Raw genomic sequence first — 17,875 nt, 5'->3', positions numbered from 1 at the left:
GAATTAATTTTTGTTGGTATTGGACGTTTTCGCCACCTGCAGCGCTGTCACTCAACCGTTGCAACGGCGCGTCATTTGAACCGGCTGGTTGTACGGTGCTCGCACAAGTCTCTGCTGTTCTCTCGAGTTCTCTTCTCAGTTCAGCTCTCTCTGCAAGCCTCCCAGAGGCTGTATGACTCATTTATCTCGCCACAAGTAACTTTTAAACCACAGTTCAGCAATGCGACACTAGAGCCATTCAATGAAGGACTACACTTATTCCTAGTCTGGCAATTATTTCCTTTGCGCATTTTCACTCTGTCCATTCATAACAAAAACTTGGAAGAAAAATCAAGTGGCTAAGTGAGCTTCCCACAGTGCAGTTACATATCTATAGTTATTTCATAAATTGGCAACAGAGTTTTGATTCATCATCACTGCCTGCATTAGGTATGCTGAAGGGAATTAATGGTCTGCAATCATCGCTGCTTCATGCGTTACCTGCAGCCGCCAACCTTGGCTCATTTGCCGACATTATCTCTTCATCCCAGTGTCTGGTATCCCTTGCTTGTTTCACTCCCTCGAAACCTAATCGATTAGCTGAAAAGCTCTGTTTCCTGGATTACATGTCCCACTCTAATGCTTCTTTTCAGTTTTCTGCATCTTCATACTCAAAGATGTGCACCATGTGCTGCAATCTCAACTGCAGGTTCTCTACTGCAAGATGCCCAGCACTCTGTGTCATATGGTATGGTGTTGCGGCAGCATAGAAGTACCACCCACACAAACCATCAGATGAGGACCTGCTTATGCCCTCACCTTTTTGGACCAAGGACGCCACCTGCCCAGGGCAAATAGGGCCTGCTCATTTCAATAATAGCTGATTACTACTTCCTTGTTATGATTACCTTGAAACTGTACTTTAATCCACATCTGTGTTTGTGAAGGTTTTCCAAATTATTTTACTTTCTATAACCAGCTGCAGTCCTTTGCTTAGGTATTTTAAACTAATGTTTTAATATCCACTTTTCAGCCTTTCAAATGATCACATGATAGCAAGCTGCCTTTTATTACATTATATGTACAGCACCTTCCAAATTTACATTCACCTCTTTTTGCTCTTGGGGAAATGTTTCTCATGGTTCAGATTCAGAGTGACTACCTGGCTTAAAAGCATTACTCCCTTCCTACATCCGAAACCTTCCTACCTATGTGCAGCAGAGACTTTGTGGCTATGCATTCGACTGCTTATCCTAAGGTTTTAAGATTAAATACATGGCTACGTTTTGGCAGAGGCAATATGTAAAGACACCTGTGGGCTACACAATGTCAGTGCATATAAAAAGGACACCAAGCAGTCAAAATTAATTAGCTCTTTCCCATGCTTGCCGTCTTTCATAGACCGCATTAGGTTTTGGCATTCCCGATCCCTGTGTGCTATGTCAATACCTCTACCTGTTGTAAAGTTGCTCTCATCACAAAGGGATGAAAAATAAACTTTCATCTTGTAGTTTCTTTAGGTCCTTGAGCATGTGCTGTTATTGAGGCAGTGGGCAATAAATATTTGGCTGGGGCCTTAGACATGCAATAGCCCAAACCAGATTCGAAATCGAGGAAACAGTTTAGCTGAAACAAATGTCGATTTCAGTCTCATCGACATCAACTGCAATGCCCGTTTTCTTTTTCTACAGGAATATAATGTAGACATGATAGAATGCTGTTCTCCCAAATGTTTTCCGATTGTCATGGCTACTACAGTTCAAAATAATGAGACCAAGAGCACGACACACAAGGAATGCTTATTCGCAATGGAAGCATTTTATTGCAAGCTATGAAGTAAATACATTTGTCGTGAAGAGCAAGCAAAAGATTGCAAAAAACCATCAAAACAAAATTTAAAACCCCATCTAGAAAAGCAAAAATCTAATGCCATGTTTTCATGGAAAGCAGCCATTTTTTTAAAAAGCCTGCTCTTTGAAGCTACTCACAAAATTATTTCAGCATAAATGCTCATTTGCTACAATCCTCTTTTTTTCCAACTAGACACAAAGTCTACAAGACCTTGTGTATAAAATGTCACCAACCAGCACACAGCTGCCATGCCATCAGCAAAACCCTGCGCCCAACTGCTCATTGCACACCAGCCAAAACTCTGCACTGCCTTTGGGCAAGTGGAAAACAGCTGCAAAGCATCTTAAAACCCATCCACCTTTTGTTTCTATTTTAAGGTGCTATCATTTCTCCTGCTTCAATCATTCCTTTCGTTTTCAGGTGCGATTCCATAAACTGAACTTGTTTATGAACCACCCTAGATTCGGAAATGTGTTCAAACCTGCTGTCTATGAGGCAGCGCCTTCAGAATGCGCGATGGCCAAAAATACTTTTGCAGCAGACTCGTTAATAACAGAGCTACAACCATAAAAACCGGTATGTTTCTCTGCTTCCCTTCCATCACCAAAGAGTCTCTCCCTCCTCCCTGGTTGACTAGCCTCCACAAGAGACAATACGCGTAGGGCTGGTACATGTAGGCTCCCTAAATACGCGAAATGTGGAGCGCCATCTCTTAGTGCTTTGAGAAACTATGCCCGCCATGTTGGTTCGGTCAACAAAATGAAAACGCTGCCCTGTGCTGAGTAAAAACAGCTACAAGAACGCATCAAATGCAGTCATTATGGCCCCGACTTTTGCAGGCATTCTTTTTTTTCTTGCTGGTTGGTTTGTGGGGTTTAATGTCCAAAAGAGACTCAGGTATGAGAGACGCCATAGTGAAGGGCCCTGATAATTCCGACCACCTGGAGTTCTTTCTTTAAGGTGCGCTGACATTGCACAAACATGGGTGCCTTCCATCAAAGCGCTACCGCCGCAGCTTTTTTTTTTTTTTTCTTGCTTTCTGCTACCAGCACCACCAGTGACCTTTGCTTGAAGGTTGAGAAGTGAGCTTTGGCTCATCCAGCTACAATGCCAATAAGGAGGAGGAGGGGGAGAAGCTGAGCTCAATGGGTGGCCGAAGCATAGGTGCGGGGCCTCTGGCCTTTCTTAGGAAACCAAGCCTGTGCATGTATGGATGTTCTGTGTTTTCTGTATTCATGGTTATGCATGGTGTACCATGGCTGGATTCGAGTGGCGACGGTGCGCTCTTTACGACCTACGCATGGAGGGTGCTTCCTGTCTGCTACAGCTGCGAAATCGTGGCACTGTGTGGCATTGACGCGTCTACTCAGTGATGCCGTCATTTGGTGTGCAACAAGCTGGAAAAAAAAAAAAAAAAAGCGGAGGCTGGCCAAGCCTGCGGCTGCAAGCCTGCACTTTCACCCGGTTGTGATTCTTGCCAACGAGATGTCATAAACATGAGCGTTCAGAGCGACCTGCAGTGATTTTTGCCACTGTACTGAGAGTTATAGATGATAGGTGTGCCGGCCGTGAGCCATTCTTACAGGCTCTGGCTGTGTATCAGAATCTTGCCGAAGAGCCAAAACCAGGGAAAAACTCGCATAAAATATAGCTAAATTATTGGAACAGAGTTCTCCATCACTCGGAAATTGATGAAAGGAAACACCGCAAGTTTTTCAAACTTGCAGGCGTGGGCACGTCGTTCAGCGGAAATAAAGTTCAAATGCGTTACAGAAAACATACGTATGGGTCCGGACCGAAGGAAATACCAAAAGCACACTGCGGCCGAGAAGCTCAACTATTGTCATGAAGTTAGCTTCGTTACAAACTAGCCGCAGAGTTTAGCAACGTAGGTGGCAGGCAAAGACAAGGGTCGGAAGGCTTTCCTACTATCCTTATATGAGGATGGTTGATGAATGTCTCCTGTTATTTCGAGGTGATGTTGCGCACGCCTCAGAACAGGAAAAGCAGTTACAGTGAATGCACTGTTCAAAGTGCACAAAAAGTGCAATAAGAGCAGGTTACCTTTTTTTTTTAATTTGCACTAACAACTTAAAACAGGTCAACGACCAGCCTGACTTGCAGACACGTGAAGGCGCCCGAAATTTTGGTACATGTGCAGAAGCAGACAGAAATGTGCCTAAAAGCGAAAAGATGCCGTCACACTGGCATATCATTTGAAATAATGCATGTAGGCAAAACAGGTACTCCTCCTTGCTCGGCCACTAATTGTAACAGGCCTGGCAGAACAGGCCCGAGAGGCCAAAAACGTTCATGTGATAAATTCTGTGCTTCTGTAGCCATGTCAATGCATTTTTGACAGTTCCCCTCATATCATGAAGGAAACAAAGTTACAGCAGGAAGAAAAAAATCAGCTTTTGTGCAGCATAATAGGACTGACCTTACAATAGTATGCTGCTACTTGCCTTACTGCAGACTGATAACCCGAATCACTGTTGTATTCAGATGGTAATTAGCACATGTTGCGCACTGTAAGAAATAAGACAAAGTAAGTATTACTACGATCAAAATGTGCTAAATAATACTGTTGCCTGAGCCTACACTGCACCGCTTTTGCGCACACAAAATTGAGACTACATAATTTCTCTATGTATTTCGCTCACTCCGTAAACTGAACACTTGAACGCTTGAAGGCGCGAACGCAGGTGCGCACCGGGCGCTGCCACAGAAGCGAGTGGCCAGGGTTGGGTAAATCCTGCACTAACTTCACGGGGAAGAAGAGCTGCCATTATATCTGCGGCGAATGCGCAGGCTGTATGAAAGTGCACGCCGCTGCCACTTGAGTCTAGCCGTTGGTGTATGAATAGCACAGTGCACAGAACACGCTGAAGCATGCATAGACAAGGGCAAGAAACTAAAAGCCTTCTTTCTTGTGTGAGTGTATGCATGAGTGAAAACGAAATGCAAGACAAAAAAGTGCGTGACATCAGCAGACCAAGTGACACCCCTCGCCCATCAGTCAGAGAGAAACCAATGGATGCAGTATCTGTTGGTACCTCATCGACAAAGTTCGATGGCCAGCGCAAAGGATGAGGAGGTTTGGCTGCCTTATCGGGCTTGGTTAAAATGTCAGCCTGGTCAGTAGACCTTTAATACGTTAGCTCTCTTAAATGAACAATCTGAAATAAGCAAGGACATAAGTTGTGCTGGCCATATTGTGGACTGCTTTCAAGAAAATGTGTGTAATGCCAAATAATCTGAGGAGTTGAATAAACCGTTTGGGGCGCCCTGTTTTGTTTTCTAAATATGCATTGTAATACCATTTAACACAGCTTGGCCACCCAACTTGTGCACACCAGCTAACACAAAGCTTTAGCTGCGCTACACTAATCCCTCTGTCACACAAACACTTCCGATCGTCATTGAACTCAATCTGCATTCAGGCTTTCAAGAAGAATCCGGTGCTACATGGGCATTTTCAGTCAGCATTGAGAAATTTCCTACGTGGTCCGTCGTCTGCTGTCAGTCGCAATGAGTCTCAAAAGGAAATTTAAGATTGGGGTAATGATTGCACGATTTCAGTGTGCACAGCAGCATTCCGCTTTTGGCGCCTCAGGTCACCTAACCTATCTTCCCAGCGGTCAAGTGCTACAATGCAGTTTCTCTTCCACTCCACAGTTTCCAGCTGACGCAGTCGAAGAGAACGCCACCTTAGCTTCCACTGGCAGTAGACTACGGTGTCAATATTATAAAATTGGCCGTTCTACGAATGTTCTATCATGCCTTTTAATACATTTATGTGTTATTATGTGCAGTTCTATTGCATTTATTCGTTTTCAAGTTTTAGAGCTCGTTGATGACGAGGGTGTCAATGACCGTGAGTGTGCTTGAAATCTCGAGAGCGATTCAGGAAGCAACCTTGAGTCAAGCAGGCTCGAGCTCAACTGCACTTGACAGTTGCCGTGTGACAACCTCGATCTACAATGAGTTGAATGTAGATCCAGTTCAATGAGGATTGAAACTGTTCATATGAGAGCGGTTTAACTCGCATCTTGCAGGAACAAACAGTCTATATACACCTTTTCATTAAGTGTTACTCGGTGCCACCATATTGTTCGCTCCTCCTCTCTGGACTGCTGCAAACCGGCTCTGCTTCCACTGTGCTAGCACCAAATGCACAAAGCAGTCCAGCAGGTAATATGGTGACACCCCGTGACCACTTATTGGAAAGGTGCACACTGCTATGACTATGCTACAGTATGCTAAGGAAGTGAACACACAAAAAAGCCAGGCAATCATGTTACTCTGGTAACGAATGTTTAATTGTGGCTGGCCTTGCATATGGCGGGCAGTAATGCATGTACCCCTATCTTCGGACAGGACAGCAGGGTTGTAAGCATCTCCAGCAAACACTGAGCGGATGTTCGTTTTGTTATAAAAATTTAGGAGACACTTGAGATCTGTCTTTAAGAGTATAGCATGGTAGCGTCAATGGCTCCCGTCTGCAGCTTCCCTCAAAGATCCTTGATCGCATACATGCACCTTGCTATTTTATAAATGAAGTCGTTAAAGAACTTTGCTGCAACCTACAAAAAAAAAAAAATGTAGGAAGTGCGTAAGAGCTCTAAGATCGCTAAGGCAAACACAACCCGGCACCAGAATTAGAATATGTGACTAATAGGTACGGTGCAGGGAATGCAGCCTTATAGTTACGCGCGTCAAATGACAGATCGAATACCACACGCCCATCCTCCGAGGTCCTGTGTATAAGCGCATAAGTGGCCCGAGTATGCATGGGGTTGCCATTAGCCTCTTTGTCACCTCTCCGCGGCGGTTTGCACAGCCAGGATGCCTCCTTTCCTCCTCTCTGCAACGCGGCAACAGAGCACGCACCTGCCAGAGCTCTTCACACGCAAGTTCCAGTATGAAGGACGTTTTTTGATGACAATTTCTGATCACACTTTCTGTACATGACGCACATGAGCCAATTAAAATACAGCTATTTAAATGCCCTCTAAACACGTGAATATTGTGAATATAGGCATAATACATAAGATAAATTCTCAGCACTGGGTAAAATATTCACCAAGTATTGTCAAACATGAATATAAAAACAAGAAATTGTAATAAATTCTTGAGGATATACAAAAGGCAGAAAAATGCTCATTTCTTAAACTACAGCTTGAAAATGAAGAAGTCTTTTTTTTTTTTTTGCCTCAACTCCTTCAGCACCATGTAATTTGTTTATTAAATAAAATATTTACACAATCTTGCTATTAGATAGTACTAAAATGCAGGTATTTTGATCCTCACTTAAATAAATGCCCATGTTTTTGTTTTGGCTTTATATATAACGTAAAAACCTTTTTCTCAGAAATTTGCAGAAAAAATCCAAAAAGTGAAAGAAAAGGCGGCATGAATATCAAAATAAGACAGCAAGAAAAATAATTCAGAATACTAAAAATATGCTACACTGCCTCTTTTATTACTAGTAAAGATATGGTGCACCTATCGGCAGATTTCTTTTTTTCGTAGTGCTGTTCGGAAGCAGTGGTCATTCTTGATTTCCTGCAGCAGTTGTTGAGAGTCTCATGTACCTATTCTCCAAATCACACTAACAGAATGCAGCGAAGCCCAACTGCCAAGGAAGTAATATTTACGTTCTGAAGTTCATTTTGAAGGTGTGCTGTTCTCTCAAAAATATAGCTAAGTTGCTGAAAACACCCATCTTTTAAGCTCGGCCTTCCTCTACTCATTTTACAGTTTATAGCATTGGCATTTCCAAACCTTTCAGGATTTATGACTGGATTATTTGGTGATATGTTTTCCACAAGGTGGGAGAGTTTGCCATCAAATTTGAAAATCTGCAATAGGAGCTCGGTGTTCAAACTCCACTCGATTTGCTTGAAGAAGTTCCACACTTGAAGTTCTGGAGAAGCCATATCAAGCAGTACCAAGCTTTCATTGCTGCTGAAACCCAGCGAATGGAAACAGAACAGTGGGAACACAAAATGAGCACGTGTAACTGACCAAGAGTGATCAGAGATTGAAACTAAGCTTTTCTTGGCCACTAGCTGAAGTCCGAGGGTGACATTTGACTGATTCATCATCTGAGCTGAACTGAGAGCTAGTAAAATTGTCTTCAAGAGACTTCGCTACTGCTCTCATAAAAAGAAAACTATAGTAGAAGCAGCAGAATCGTGTGAATGGCGCCAAATACCTCTTTATTTCGAATAATTTTTTAAATGTCGCACTATGCCAGAAAGAACAAAAAAATAATAATAAAAAAATTAAAAAAAAAAGCTGCACACAAATAGAAACTATGGTTGTCACAATAGCCCCACTGCAGTAGTGCAGTGGTTAAGATGCTAGATTACTGTGCCGGAGTACCCATGTCCGAACCCGACCGCTGGCGGCTGCTTTCGATGCAAACGAAGTGGCACCCGTGTGCTATGTGATGTCAGCGCGCATTAAAGATCCCTAGGTGGTCAAAATTACTCTGTAGACCTCCACTATGGCACCCATTTCTGTCTTTCCACTTTGACTCCCTCCTCCCTTCCCTTACGGCACAGTTCAAGTGCCCACAGAAACAAGTGACAGATTCTGTGCCTTTCCATCCCTGTGAACTAGTTACTATAATTACTTTTGTCATACTATCTGCCTAAATGGGGCTACATGTTCCAAACACAAAAATTTACGTCTGCCAGTGTGTGAGAACCATCATTCATATATGAAAGATTGGCTTAAAGCGGTCCTGAAAGGTATAAGCCCTAATCCCTTAATTTGTGCCGGTATTATCTCACACATAATCATCAGCATACAACCATAATCTACCACTTTGTGCCTAAGACCACCCAACATGGGTATAAAGCTCTGTTTTAACCAAGCTGTATGAATGTGGAGTAGCACGTCCGATACTGGATCCAAGGGTCTCGGAGGGTTCTATTCCACCTCACCCTCTCACCTCAAAGGAGCTGCCTGAGTTAGCAGCTCCAGATAGCGTCGTCCTCTCTTTTCTCGATTCTTTGTCTCTTTTGCGCTTTTCCACAATATGAGCTCCAGCCAGTTCGGCCATATCATGTGGCCTCATGACATCGCAGAACCAGACAACCAATCAGTGCATGGCCATGTCACCTGCCAAAGGCATGGTTGTGATTTTTCTCAAGGGTGACGCCTTTTACGCTACCGCAATAAAGCAACCATTCTACAATAAGTCACTTCTTGTGGAGCACTTTTCACTACTGCTGCTGCATTGTATGATATGGGCAGTTCAAATTATGTCCCTTCTGTAAAGAGCAGTTTGTTTGCACAGCCTCCTATCCAATGTGGATGTAGGCTACAATCCAGCACACAACAGCGGCAGGGCAGACACATTAAAAAACATGGCAGCCCTTACGAAAGCCAGCTGCTCTTTCAGCTGATAGAAAGTCCGAGATTTTCCCAATTCTATTATCTTGTAGGCAATGGACAGTAACCCGATCAGTTTAAGTTCGCAAGTGCTTGACAGCCCCTTTTTGTTAGGATCCTTCCAAGATTTTAATACGCTTGAGGTCGTGAGGCACTACACACACAAAGCAAGCAGTTTTTTTAGCACAATCTCCCTACCACTCTTCAAAGATCTGCAGTTGCCTATCCATACCAGCCGATTTCCGGAACCCTTTACATTGCTTCTAAGGCTTTTTTACTTACTCCATGACCAGCATCACGTACAACCTGCTCACATTACTGCCCGTCATCCTGACTGCTTCAGGGCAATGTCATCAGCAAATTGCAGATTACTGAGGTATTCTCCATCTACTCTTATCCCTGAAGGCATGTCATCTAGCACATAGTACAATAGATGCTGTCAAGAGAGTACAAGAAGTGGCCGATTCCATGCCAAGTTACCTAAGACAATGCCATGTTTTAGACACCATCACACATGGATAACATTTTCTCGGAGAACCACAGCTGTGTTACCTCCACACCGGATCAAGTTTTCTTCTAATGACAAACTCTCCAATAAATGTCAGGCCTGTTCAGGTATTAATCTGTTACTTTAATTCGCAAGGCTAGAAGCTAGACTGGCAAAAAATTGTAGTCACACATTTGTGCTTCCCACCTCCCCCCATTGCAAATCATGTGTTCCAAACCACCCAGAATGATTTTCAAATAATAGCATATCAGCAAGGGTGACAATATTACACAACAAGATTAAATACATTGCAAGCAAGGTGTTTTAAACTTAACTGGGAGCACGCTCTAAACCTGTGGAAGCAGTGAGAGTATCCATTTGGTCACACCAGTCGCAGCTCACTGCACTACTGAGGTGGCGGGGTAATCGAACTGGCGGAGGGAACTCGTTCGTTGCCACCAAGAATTCGTTGCCTCTGCAGATGTAAATAAATGAGAGTAATACTGCAATTACATTTAGTTTCCATAAATTCAGCAAACTCACTCACAATAGAATTTGGTTCAAGTAAAGCAAGTGAGAGTGCCTGCTGCAGAAGAAAAAGGTAGCAACAAGACTGGCTGTCAATGCTAGCACAAATACAAATATTTAGCACACTTACAAAGCACTGAAATAGCAACAAAGAGAATCTAAGTTAAATCACTTGTGCAGTAAGTGCCCAATATGCTGCGGCTTGCATGGAACTGCAATGGAGAGTGCTTATAGCAGCAACTGCCAAGCTCTTTGACAGGATTACGAGGTACTCGCAATGGTGCCTCACTCTCCCACAAAACATGCCAGCTCAGATTAATTATTGCTCTCTTTTCAAATAAGCTGTCAATGGCCTTGGCAGCAGCTTGAAGCCAAGCACTGCCAACTATTTATGTTGGAGCAGGCAAAAGATATATATATTAGGGAACTCTGCGGTAGCAACATGCATCCAAAGTGTTAAATCTATATAAACAAGCTCAGTGAGTTCCACCAATGCAGTGATTTCGGCAGTAAAAGGACAGATTGTCACAGGCATGAACCTATGCTAGCTGAGGAGTAATGAAGTCACCCTCATTGCTGCATACACTGAAATAAGTGTGAGTACTTGACAGTGGAAGGTCTGAGCAAATAAGCACATGAATTCGGTCATGTATATAACCATACTTTTGTAGCCATTTCATGCTGTGCAGTAGGCTTGTTGCACTTCGAGGCTCAGTCCGCACAGGGCCTACTTACGTTTAAACTATCTCTCAGCTGGCCAGCAACCCCCTTTTAGCAGTCCGCAGATATTACTCATGTATTGCAGCACTACCACGTATGGTCTGTACAGATGAGTGTCACTTACCTTCCAACAGTTTTCCGAAAGAAGCCCGACATTTTCTATAGGCCGAGCCGCTCCATCGGTTGAAGCTGCGAGGAAGGCAATAAAACCCCGATTATAAACCAGCGCGTTCACGCTGGCGCACGCAAAAATGCCTTATACTGCCCAAACAAATATAAGCGAACTCAGAAATAGTTTTACGTTATCTTTTAGTCGCCTCATATGTCCCAATACTCCAGTGCATCCGGAAGACAACAGCAACCGGCGACCGATCGGTGCACAGCAGCAGGAATGGAAGTTGTTCCAAGCGCAATGAAACGAGATCGTGGACGCCAATACGCAGTCTCGTCGTCTCCTCACGCCCTCGCCTGGAGACTGTCGCGCGATAGCGCGATTACGCCACGTCAATAATTGATGATAACGCATGCTTGCGCTGCCGTGCAAAAACTCGTTAAAGAAACTGCAAGGAAGGCGATGGCAGAAAGACGACAAATACTTTACTTAGAGTTCGCGGGCATGTATGTACGACTCACCGCAGTCAGTAGGACTGCACCGAGGGCTGCGCCCTTGAATTTAAGGCTATAATCCACGAAATGAATCCGCATTTCACCGAGTTTGCATCTACCGGGATGATGGCCCGCAAACTGCAGCAGACCGACGCATGAAAGACAACCTAGGGTGCCTAGGGCTCGCAAAGCGCAAATGCTCGTTGTCTGAAAAGCGCGCCAGCCTTCCTTGTTTGGGCCATACTTTGGGCGGCTCAGTGAACATCTGGGTTTGAGGCTTATTTCTAGAAAAAAAAACAAGCACTAAAAGTGCTAAAAGCTATTTGACGTCACATCCGTCCAGAAGAGCAACATATCCCCCTTTCCACTTTGGTCCTGGGCGCGCATGCGCAGTTCACGGAGCCGGCTCTCTGCAAGTTCAGGTTATCTGTACTTGCAGGGATACACCGCAACGGGGACGAGTAGAGGGGAAGGGGGAATGAAAGAGGGGAGAGGAAGGGGGAGCGAAAGCGTTGTCGTTGGTATAGTGTCGATGTCGAGGACCCCTGGAGAAAAAATGCCAAACATGGAAGGGTAAACACTCGTACAACAAGGATTGGTGGATTTTGAAGCGGGGACGTGCCGCGCAAAGGAGAAAGCCTTCATGACATATGTAGAGATAATTGTGAGGTTTAAAGAGAGGGAAAAGAAAAAAAAAAGAGAAAATCTGATAGGGAGATTTCGAATGTGATAGATGCTTATGCGAGCAATTGGATGCGCGCTGGAGAGAGGCCACATTGGTTTCGCGCGGCACGGCCGGCATGGTAGAAGAACAAATGGTAGCGTAACTCCCATAGAAGCCTGCGTGTCGACTCTGAGCGAGGCTTTAGTTTCCCAGCGCCCCCTGCGAACTGTGAGGCACAACAAACACGTGACGTTGCTTGTGACGTCACAGGGACGGGATTTTGGCGGGGAATTTGATCGTCTTTTTACTTGTAAACGAAAAACAAGGCCAACGACGACGGAGGCAGAACGATGCTCAGATAAGGCAGAAAAATGGACACCGTAACTGTTCAGCCAACTTGACATGGATTTCTACAGCCAAGTTTTACGTTAATTGAAATGTTACGGCATCTTTAACCACCTTATCATAGCATCATTCTGCCTCCGTCGTCGTTAGCCTAGTCTTTCGTCGCGCGTCATGTAAACGCATTCTCGGGCTTCGGCAAGCACATGGATAGAATCACATGGCTTGAGGCATTTCACTAAGGGCATAAATGACTGAAGCTGTGCTGCATAGAAAGCCAGGCTTTATTAATTCACGATTACTTACACAGACGCCTCACGACAATGCAAATCTTTAAGTGTAGGAAAGCGACCACCGCTCATTCGTCACGGTCTTCATGAAATCCTCGTGATAAAATGACCTGAGCGTAGGTCTTCAAACGAGACGCGGTGAGATTATAAAAGGGTAAAAAATCTTGCTAACAAAGTACTTATCAGCGTCAAAGAACAACAAAAACAAACGAACGGAATAACGCTAGCGCTAGAACGCCAACCTGTGAGAGCTTAGGTAAGCAATTCAAATTGGGACTGCTAGTATTTAGAAGTTATTGCGTCTGAGAAGTGAAAATATCTACGATATAGCTTCGCTCCAAAAAATCTCGCCCTGTTCATGATTCCCATATTTTACTCGCGCTTCATTTGCCACTGAAAGGAGTCAATGTGAGGTTACAAATTTACAACTTAAGCATTTAACATGTTCATGAGAAAGATCCCATTGACAATAGGAACATCACTGTAATAACAGCTAAAGCACGTTCAGCGAACGTTGGTGCGGTAATACGACGCAGTAAGCAAAACACGCAGCAAAGGGAGCGGAACGGAAGGCTTTGAGCAATGCGACACGCGTCTTGGGGGCAATAAAATCTCACCTTCACCGCTCAATTAAAACATGCAGCGATACGCCGCTCATGCAGACGTGTATCCGTAAAACAAGCCACCACTTTTGCGACGTGCCTGGGAGGCCGAACCGAGCCGCCGAGCTGTGACGCAGCATTGTCCCATCGTCCGGAAATGCGCGCATGCAGCGACAATCAGTTTCTCATCGAGCACACACAGTCACACAGTCTTCGCCTTGCTGTAAAGCTCTACCACAACCAGCAGAATGAAATACTGACTGTTTGGTACAGATAACCCACTCTGTACGCAGCACGCAACGATGAACGTTGAACCGGGGCCGATGACGCACCCATCCGCGGATGTTAAAAAACTTTGGTCTGAGCCATTTTTGAGCTTTGGGCAACTACGCAGCGGATAATAAGTGGCCGGGAGAGGCCGTTAGAAACAAGTTAAAATATTATTAAAAATGTGACACGTTTTTTCTTACGCAAGAAACAAAAACTGCATTCATTCCTGAGCGCGAATATTATGTTTGCTTTCTAGTTCTTTGGAATTCTGGCAGATCTTATTTTCTGTGTGCTAGTAATTTGCCTCACAGTTCGCAGGAGCCCTCATCATCGAGTTGATACCGCTGGCAGTAGGCAGCTGCACGCGTTTTCTTCCAAGTTGCGCGACCAGTTGTACATTGACCTTGCGGCCGGTCTCGAGGGAGAGAGCGCTTGTGCGCGCTCTCCTTCGAGACCGGCCGTGTGCGCGGCGGCCGCCGCGAAGGTCACGTGACAGCGCTGATCTCTCCTCGTGTCTGACCATCTGTCTGCGTGAGCTACCTACGATATGGTGGCTAGAAGGGGGAGGTGACGCCAACGGCGGACGAAAGCCGCTCCTCCATTTCAAGCCGGGTGTAGGTGGCGCTGTTGGCCGTAGTGCGATGCATGGTACGCGCCGCTCGCCTTCAGCCACGGTACTTGAACATACGTATGCCCGCCGTGCGTGCAACGCGTCGGCCTTTCAGTGATGTTGCAGGTAATGGTTTAGCTCATTAAACTCTAGTCGAACCTGATTACGGCTGACAGAATTCAATTTTAAGCCATGGTGGTGCAGTGGTTAGGGCGTTCGACTGTTGTGCCCAAGGATGAGGGATCGCATCCCGGCCGCGGCGACCGCTTTTCACTGGAAGCGAAAAGCAAGGCGCTCGTGTGCTGTGCAATGTTAGTACAAGTTAAAGAACTCCAGGTGGTCGAAATTCCGGAGTCCTCCACTACGGTGTCTCTCATAGCCCGAGTAATTTTGGCACATGAAAGCCAACTAACAAAACAATTTAAATCGATCGGTTGGTACTCCAATACTTCTGGTGCGTAGAATACGGGCGTATCTATCCTTTCAGTTCCAGGAATTGGAGGGTCTTGAATGAGTCCCGTCGGATCGAGATAGTGCATGTCGAAAGTAGAAGACAGACCAAGATAATGAGTTTTCAAGGTATACTGCGCACACACAAAACAAGGACGAGAAAGGTACACAACAAGCGCAGGTGTTGCGCTTTTTGTGTACCTTTCTCCTCCTTGTTTTGTGTGCGCGCAGTATACCTTGAAGATATGTCTGACCGACTCGCCCAACAACGCACTCTTTCAAGAGAATGAGGATGGAAGGATGTTTTGGCTCCGTGCGGTCGCATTTTTTTCCCACAACGTTGTTTGCCTCAGGGCATAAAATAATATGTAAGAAGAAAATTAAAAGGGGTAATAAATGAAATAAAAAAGATTGGCTCTTCTTTGGTCGATGTTTTCCACCTCCTTCAGTTTCAAGGATACGAAGCATCAGCATTACTCCTAAAAAATGTGATTGGGGATCCAAACAAGCAAAACAAAGCATAGCAAAAATTTATTGCATATCGTAGTAATAGCAATGTACTGCACATAATAACATTCAGGGTAATTAAAAATAACAGATACATTTACACATGCTTCTGTGTAATTAGAAAGAAAAAAAAAACATTAAACATTGATTACCAACACTGCATGCATCGCTTGGCACTAAGAAATGGGGAGGCAAGGATATTCCTTCCCGCTAAATAAAAAAATATATATATATTACATTCGACCTTGAATAAATATGCAACTTAGAGCACCCTCTTAAGTTTCAGCACTTTCATTCTTCCTTGCTTAGCGTTGCGCTTACAGTTCTGGGCCTTAACATAGAAGTGCTGCCTGGTAAGAACATAAAATTTGATAATTTTTCTTGGGAGGGACATACTGTGATTTTTTTTTTTTTTTTGCGCTGGAGTTCATTTGTTCGGTGAAGTTAGGCCCTCACATTAACATGTCAGCAGCGTAACACATCTGGCCATAAACGAGAGATCACGCTGGCAGCCGCGAACAAACAGGAACGCTGCCGCACCCTCCATACACCGCTCGCGAACCTGCACACGCGCGCGATCGCGTGAATGCATCGCCAAGCTGACCGCAGCGCCACCGCGGCCTTCGCGGCAGCGCATGAACCAGAGGATCGCTCCTTCTCGGCGGATACGCCGGCGCTGGCGCCACCTCCCCCTTCTAGCCACCATACCTACGATTCTTTTTTGGCTGTGGCTAAAGGTACGTCGGACGGACCCGATCAATGGTCTTAAAGGTACGTCCGACGGACCCGGTGCGTTTTTCTTCGGGATCCGTCCGACGGATCCCGGAAATATTTTTCAGAGGTACGGCGGACGGACCCGATCGGTAGGGTTCTTCCGACGGACCCAACGCATTTTTCTCCGATATGGGCCTTGGGATCCGTCGGGAAAGCCGGATTCAGATGTGGTTGTAGCAACAACATGGTAGCCATATGTAGCCAAATCGAAGTTGGTATGAGGTGTACGTGCGAGGTGTAAGAAGTATGTACTACATACTGCATGCGTGAAATGTGAAATTACAAAGAATAGTACAGTGGCAAGAATAGTGCCTAGAATGGGTGATATACTACGTGATGGCATGATGATAGGTTTACGTGAGTTGGACCGCGGCAGGGTGGCAAGCACGACCAGAGCGCAAGCGCATGTAATCGCGGTGTTGATGGCCAGCCCGCGGCCCGCACGCCCGCTCATTTGGTCCTCGTTGTTATGTGGATTAACGTCTACGACGGTCGTTATGTAATTATGTAGTTTTGATTCTTCAAAGTTTCCTCACTTCCATCTGTGATGAGATGCGTCACGTAACGCATCGCTTTCTGCTCGCATTGAGGTTTGGTGCTGCAAGTTCTACGTAGTACAAGCGGCGCTGAAAAAGCTGGGCACCGCCGGCGTGTCTCTAGCCCAAGCATCGCGTCATTCGTGTTTGTTGTACAACTGGAGGTGTGGTTTGTGCTTACCGTGAGATGCTGTGATTACGGATTACGTCCTACTAGAGTGCTGAGTGCGCCGATGTCCGGACGGACATCAGTGTGTCCGTTTATGATCGGCGATGTTGCACGTGCATGTCAGTGTTTATTAGGTGCAGTGGTAATTTATTTACACGCGCTGTGCAACAATCAGACGAAAATAAGTCATCGACAATTTGTTAGCCTGTACTACAGAGCTCAAAACTCGGAAAATGGGAATGCACGATGCAGTTTTCGCATGTTGGAGTGGACCGAAAAATAAGTGCCCAGCCCACACCGCCGGGATGCGTATTACTACAGGTGAAATGGTTCAGGTTTCTGTAAAATAGCTGCCTGGCACAGCACCTTTCTAAATGTTCAGGCTTTGTACTATTGTTGAAGGTCACTTTATCATTAATAAAGGAACGAATATGCTTTATGTGTTAATGACTAATGCTTTTTCAACATATTATGTTCATTTTTTTTTTTTCGTTTTTCCTTAGTTTCCTTTGTTTTTCATGCTAGACAAACACAAATAGTACACTTTTAAACTTGTCAGTCCAAAGCTGAACATGAATATCTGCCATGCATGTGACAGCTTTAATGCTAGAAAGATTGACATGTATAGCATGTACGTACACGCTGCGACATCTTAGTGGCGCGTTAGGCTACTTGACCCAAGGTCGTGATGTTTAATACCAGTGATGGCAGTCGCACTTTGGTTCAGGTGAAATGCAAATGCTTCTGTTTTCTGCAAGATGTCAATTCAAAGTACAAAGCCCAGGCAGTCAAATTAGTCTGGAGCTCTCCACTACGGTATTCTTCATAGCTACATATGTCACTTTAGGATGTGAAACCCTACATGCCACAGGTAGGCTGCATTGTTTTTTAGATTTTGTAACCTCTCATCTATGTTTTGCAACATTTGGCTAATTTTAGTTCCCAAACAGTTGCTAAAGATGAAACCGAAGCAGTTCTTGGCATGGTTTGCTGCTTAGATTAATTTGCTAATTGCAGTTCTTTGAAACTTGCATCAATGCTGGACAGTTCAAATAGCAGGCAGTTGAATTACAGAAATGATGT

General features: G+C 44.8%; 1 long non-coding RNA gene across 1 annotated transcript; it reads right to left on the bottom strand.

Annotated features, from left to right (window-relative positions):
* Nucleotides 1-1,788: 1,788 nt before the first annotated feature.
* LOC146183568 (uncharacterized) lies at nt 1,789-11,853 on the bottom strand. Its single transcript, XR_014708775.1, has 3 exons — nt 11,274-11,853; nt 11,097-11,161; nt 1,789-10,199 (listed from the first exon to the last, which is right to left on the bottom strand). It is a non-coding gene; the product is annotated as an uncharacterized LOC146183568 (long non-coding RNA).
* Between the last annotated feature and the right edge of the window lie 6,022 nt (nt 11,854-17,875).

The sequence above is a fragment of the Amblyomma maculatum genome, chromosome 7, assembly GCF_055883805.1.
Source record: "Amblyomma maculatum isolate TAMU_Amacu chromosome 7, ASM5588380v1, whole genome shotgun sequence".
NCBI classification, from domain to species: domain Eukaryota; kingdom Metazoa; phylum Arthropoda; class Arachnida; order Ixodida; family Ixodidae; genus Amblyomma; species Amblyomma maculatum.
The sequence above is the reverse complement of the archived record's forward strand: the minus strand, read 5'-3'. Positions and strand labels throughout refer to the sequence as shown.